We start from the raw sequence: 6317 nt of genomic DNA on the forward strand, positions 1-6317 counted from the left end.
TGCTTATGTAGTTATTGGTGTGAATGTGTGTTTTACACAGTGTGTCTGGACAAAGACTTGATTTATTTTCCTAAGTCCTCAAGAAAAAATGGGTAAATTATTATAATTATTGCAGTCCTATAAACATGTGTTTTAGTGTGTTTATATCCCCTAGCACATGCCTTTCAAGTGCAGGCAGTTGTGACTTGGCTTGCTCCATTTATCACAGTCTCCGTGGCTGTCTGGGTTATATCAACGGGCTTTCATCTTTACCCTTTGCCACCATGGTTCAGCTTACAGAGGGACCTGGTCTCCTCGCTCCCTCTAACTGTGACTCATCCACCTTCATGCCCTGCCTGGCAGAATTTGGGTTCCTCAGCCTCAAAATGTACCTCTGGGTCCTATGAAGTTTCAGCATCTTGTATATTGCCCCTGATTTCAGTGACAGCATCAGGCCCCATGCTCCTCAGATGCCTGGAACTCTGAGAACTAAGACTGCAGGTCAGCTCTGTGCCTACAGGTTCTGGAGATTCAGATGGCAATCCGGATTGCCCTGGTTTTCTGGCTCTGGGGCTCGTGAACAGCTTCTTCCCACCACAATTGACACTTGTGCTGGACATTCCCCTTTGCCCCCTGACCTACTGCCCACTGGCCCTAGACCCAAAGAAGATACATTCTAGGGCTGCTTCAATGCACCCCCTCGCCCTCTAGTTTTCAGTGGCATTCATGAGCAGGAAATCAAAAAACAGAAGGATTTGGGTGGCGGGGTATCAGTGACTCCCCCAAAGGCTGCAGATAACCCGGGGCCTCTCTAGGTCTCTCAGAAGCTGTCTGCTCTCCAGATGTAGCTCATTGGTCACCAGCCCTGGGGTGCCTCACCCAACTTTACTGATTTCTTTTAGGCTTATTCATGCTTCTTGGAAATGATCACAAAATTACAATTTTCCTAATTACCCCTATTTAACGTGCCATCTTTTCCTTCTGGGATGTTTGGAGTCAGATTTGCCCTTGAACTTGCTGCTGAAAGACATGGGTTGCTGGAATCATTTGTAAGGAATATGACAGGTAGACATTAAAGTACTAACATCTGTTAGAACTGATTCAAGGCTCTCCCCATTATAGCATCACTCTCACTTGCACTCCTCCACACTTTCTGGAACAGAGCAGAAGGGTGGAAGTGGAGCTATCTAGTTGGGAATTGTTTGTGGGGTGTCACAAATGTTCCCCTGGGATATCTCCGCAGTCTTGGATGCCCTTTCTGGAGCACAACCTGTGTGCCCTCTGAACTAGTGCTCTCCCTACCCAGTGCCTCTGTGAAGCGGGTGACTGGGCACCTACCTGCTCAGTGTGTTGGAGCCGCAGCCTCTGCCCCACCTCGTCTTCCTGCCCTCAGCCACACCCGTCCCGCCCGGCCCCATTCTGTTAGCCATTGTTAAGTCATTCACAAACACATCTGGCTTCCCTCCTTGCCTTTCTAGAAGAGAGTGAAGGCTATTAATGGTGTTTACAGAAGACTGTAACACAGCCCTTCAATCAAATACACCCTGGGGAATGCCTTGGCAGTTATTTCAGGGTTTGGGGTTTGGGTGAGTTTTTGTCCCAGACTTTGCCTGGGCACGTGAGATTTACAGTGAAGATTCATTAAAAGAAACAACCTAGTGCTGTGAAGTTGTGGTCAGGATGATCACGAGATGCTTCTGTTGGCTGGTAGAGAAGGAATAGCCAATTCTCAATTAAAATAGAAAGCATGTGAGAAGAGGAGAAAGAAAACAGCCCAGGCCCCTCAGCCCTGTGGGCGAATCAACTCTTTCAGAAAGGTTGTCCACAAGGCAGTGTAGAAGTATGTGCTCCGGGCACTTCCACCCCTCCCCGCATGGTAAGAACAAGCCGCAGAACGCAGTGAAGTCAGAAGTGGTCACAGGGTAGAGGCAGAGACTTTATTTCATACCATATAAGTCATAAAAATGGAAAGCCTTTTTTCCTTTGCTAAGAGATCAACTTACAAATGGGTTTGGGGAGGGGAGTGAATAAGCTCGGTCACTTTGGTTGGCGGTTTAGGGGCAAATTCTTCCTTCAAAGTCAATTTCCTTTTTTCTAGAAAATCAGTTTCTATAGAAAATGTTATCATGATTAATAAAAAATGGAGTTTGAAAGTAATTTAAAACAGCTTATAGGCCGTGAGACCAGCGCTGGGACGGGGGATGGGGGGTGAGCGCGGCTGGGGGCGTCTCTCGGGGTCGGGGTCTCCCGGGGTTGGGGTCGTGCCTGCGACGGCCGAGACAGAAGATGGCCTTGCTGTGCTACAATCGATCGGCCAGCGCATCGATCCTGAAAGCAATTCCGACGATGCTTGCACGTACCACCCAGGTGTTCCGGTCTTTCACGATGCATTAAAGGGCTGTACAAAAGGCAGACACAGCAGTGAGAAGCCCCCGAGCCTGTCAAACCCCAAGTCAAGACTTCCGAGAGGAAAGAGCTCTCCGAGTTGAAACCTAAATTTCAGGAGCACACCATTCAAGCCCCCAAACCAGTAGAAGCAATAAAAAGGCCCAGCCCAGATGAACCAATAACAAATTTGGAATTAAAAATATCTGCTTCCCTAAAACAGGCACTTGATAAACTTAAGCTGTCATTGGGGAATGAAGAAGATAAGAAAGAGGAAGATAGTGATGAAATTAAGATCGGAACCTCATGTAAAAATGGAGGATGTTCAAAGACATAGGGTCTACAAAGTCTAGAAGAAGTCTGTGTTTATCATTCTGGAATACCTATTTTTCATGAGGGGATGAAATATTGGAGCTGTTGCAGAAGAAAAACTTCTGATTTTTATACATTCTTAGCCCAAGAGGAAACACATGTGGACCAAAAAGGATGCTGGGCAAAAAGTTGTTCCATGTAGGCATGATTGGAGTCAGACTGGGGGTGAGGTCACCGTTTCAGTATATGTTAAAAATTCACTTCCTGACCTTAGTCGAGTAGAAGCAAATAGTACATCGTTAAATGTGCACATTGTATTTGAAGGAGAGAAGGAATTTCATCAAAATGTTAAATTATGGGGTGTGATTGATATAAAGCGAAGTTACGTAACTATGACTGCCACCAAGATTGAGATCAACATGAGAAAAGCTGAGCCTGCGCAGTGGGGGAGCCTTGAACTGCCTGCAGCCAAGAAGCCCGGAAACACAAAAAAGAAGATAGAAAGCGATAACCCAGTTACAACCTAAGAATGGGGGAAGAGGGCAAGGGAGGGGGGCAGAGGGAGGATTGGTGGGATTACACCTGCAGTGCATCTTACAAGGGTACATGTGAAACTTGGTAAATGTAAGAATGTAAGTGTCTTGGCACAATAACTAAGAAAATGCCAGGAAGGCCATGTTAACCAGTGTGATGAAATGTGTCAAATGGTCTATAAAACCAGTGTATGGTGCCCCATGATCACATTAATGGACACAGCTATGATTTAATAAAAAAAAAAAGATAGAACAGATTGAGGGAAGAGGGGAAAAGAAGCTATTCCCTGTTTCAGAATTCTCACTGTGTGAAGTGGCAGCTTGCTGCTGTCATCTTTAGTCGTGTGTTATTTCTGAATCCGGCATTTCAGGGTCAAGATTAGTTTTTTTAAAGCCAAAGTCCATTTACTTTTTTGTGCCTCCCACCTTCCTTTTGAGTTATGTAAGATTGGTTATTCATTTCTCACTTACAGGAGCATGGTGTGTCCTGCACTTGAAGAAGCTGGAATATGGCTCATACACAGAGCGTCAGAGAAATACTAAGCAACTTTTTTTCACATCTATCCTACCATGATTAGTAAAGCAAGATAAAATGTCCTATTTTTAATCTGTCTTTTCATGGGTTTTACGTTCCTCTGATACTTGAAGATACTTGAGATGAAGCTCTACCTTTTTTTATGTGGCATTGATCACTTTTTAAGGAGGAAGAGGTATATAGCTACAGGAGAAGATGTGTATTGGTTAACAAATAAGAATTTGTTTACAACTAACTGACTTTCAAAATTACATCAAACTTACATTATTTGCCAAACATGATTTAAGAGTATAGGAAACAAATGGAATTGCAGGGGTATCAATTTGGTTAAAATTCACCATTTTGTAAGACAAAACAATAATGTTAAAAATCTTTTCTGATGATATCTTTGTATGGTGGTATGACTAAATTGTGCCTGATTTACAGATTAAACCCTCTTAAAAACTTTGTTACATATAAAATCCTCCCTGATGGAAAACTACATAAAATCACAGATTTAAAAGGTTTGTGGAAATACATTAGGGTGTGAGAAAATTACATGTATGAACTTACTGTATGACAACTATCTATTATGTGTTAAATAGCTTCTTTTGGAATTGTTTTAAGGTTTTCTTGAAGAGCTTCACAATTTTAGTGATACAATGTTGATTATATGTTGTATTTTATTTATATTAACTATAAGTGACAAAATTAGATTGTTTATACTAAGTTGATCCATTTTTGATCCAGCAAGAGCTCAAAACAAAATCTAAAATTAAGAAATGTTATGAAAGCCAGACTATGGCAGAAATTTGGGGATTAATCGGGCTTGTATATATTAACAATGAAAAAAGTTTGTTTCTCAAACTCCTTGAGTGTTTTCCAATTCTTGGTATTAGTGGAATTCTTATAAAGAAAAAATTTACATAAGTGCTATCTTAGTTAATAAAATGTATGCATCATTTTATTGCCCTTAGCAAATGACAATTACATGTAGTCATATAATTACTAAAAGGTTTAGCTTTTACAAATAAAGATGAAAAAATCTGGCAACCACACTTTCATGACATTAAAATGTCATTACAGATTTTTAGCAGTAAAATTTGTACCCAAATAGAACGCATGAATGTCTAGTATTAGAGATGTATTTAAAATTTTAAAAGAAAATCTTTTATGATTTAGTAATTGTTCATTTCAGAGACATGAAGCCTTGTTTATTTTTGTGGGCGGAGTTGATAATTTGATTATAGGTAATGTTTAGAATACCTTTTTTAATGCTTCTTTTTTGAGGCTATTTTCCCCTAAAAAATATCTGTTATATGTGATTGAACTGTTATTTAAAGCAAGTGGATTATTGTAACCTCAGATTTAGTTACAAAGGACTGATTTCTTTTTTATATATATATAGCTTATGTATTTAGTTTGGTTACATTTGTAACCATCTTATTTTGTTTCTTACTCCTAAGAGTTTTGAATTTGTTGCCCAGATAAAAATATAAAGGATATTTATCTCAGATGACATATAAAGGGACACAGTTATAGTTAGGTAGAATTTGCTTTATTATCAGTTTGTCAAAAAGTTAATAAAAAAATTGTTTAACTTCAAAAAAAATCAACCACCTTATAATTGTACAATCAGATCCATAATTACTCAACATGAGATGGGTGAAGTTACACAGCAACTAAATAACCCCTCTAGGACACCTGTGGTGCATCTTACAAGGCTACATGTGAAACTTAGTAAATGTAGAATATAAATGTCTTAACACAATAACTAAGAAAATTCCAAGAAGGCTATGTTAACCAGTGTGATGAAAATGTGTCAAACTGTTTATAAAATCAGTGTATGGTGCCCCATGATCGCATTAATGTACACAGCTATGATTTAATAATAAAAATAAATAAATAAGTAAATAAAAATAAATAAATAAATAAATAACCCCTCTACAGCCTAGAGAGGTTATTTAACATCCAACCAGCCAAGACATGGGTTGGATGTTAAAGTCAAGTCAATAAAGGGTCCATAAAAGACACATGAAGGGGATAGGAAACACACCAAGTACTTAAAAGACTAATGCATAAGAGGCTACTTCATATATTTTGTATATTCCAGAAGGTGTTATTATAGACAAGTGGTTTGCAAACACTGCAGGCAGACCACAACAATCCTGCCTCACTCCTTCTGTCAATACAACCTGGTGCCAACTTACCACAGGTGACACTGATGAGGCAGTTTCCATGGGTGCTGGGACAGGCCCCAGATCCATCCCCAACTTTCCACAATTCCACCTTAAAACCCTTTAATGTCCAAACAAAAGAGTCTGGAAATTGCTTGAAGCTCCTACTCAGCTGTTCTTCATCTATATTCAAGATAGTCCAAAAGTAAACGAATTTAAAATGTGATAGGAAGGGCTGGGCACGGTGGCTCACACCTGTAATTCTAGCGCTCTGGGAGGACAAGGCAGGCGGATTGCTTGAGTTCAGGAGTTCGAAACCAGCCTCAGCAAGAGTGAGACCTTGTCTGTACAAAAAATAAAAAAATTAGCTTGGCATCGTGGCAGACACCTGCAGTACCAGCTACACAGGAGGCTGAG

At 40.4% G+C, this 6317-nt stretch overlaps 1 pseudogene; it reads left to right on the top strand.

The window, feature by feature from the left end:
• The first annotated feature begins 2265 nt into the window (after nt 1-2265).
• On the top strand, nt 2266-3182 carry LOC128586488 (cysteine and histidine-rich domain-containing protein 1-like; annotated as a pseudogene).
• Nucleotides 3183-6317: the final 3135 nt, after the last annotated feature.

Source organism: Nycticebus coucang, chromosome 5, assembly GCF_027406575.1.
Source record: "Nycticebus coucang isolate mNycCou1 chromosome 5, mNycCou1.pri, whole genome shotgun sequence".
In the NCBI taxonomy this organism is placed as follows: Eukaryota; Metazoa; Chordata; class Mammalia; order Primates; family Lorisidae; genus Nycticebus; species Nycticebus coucang.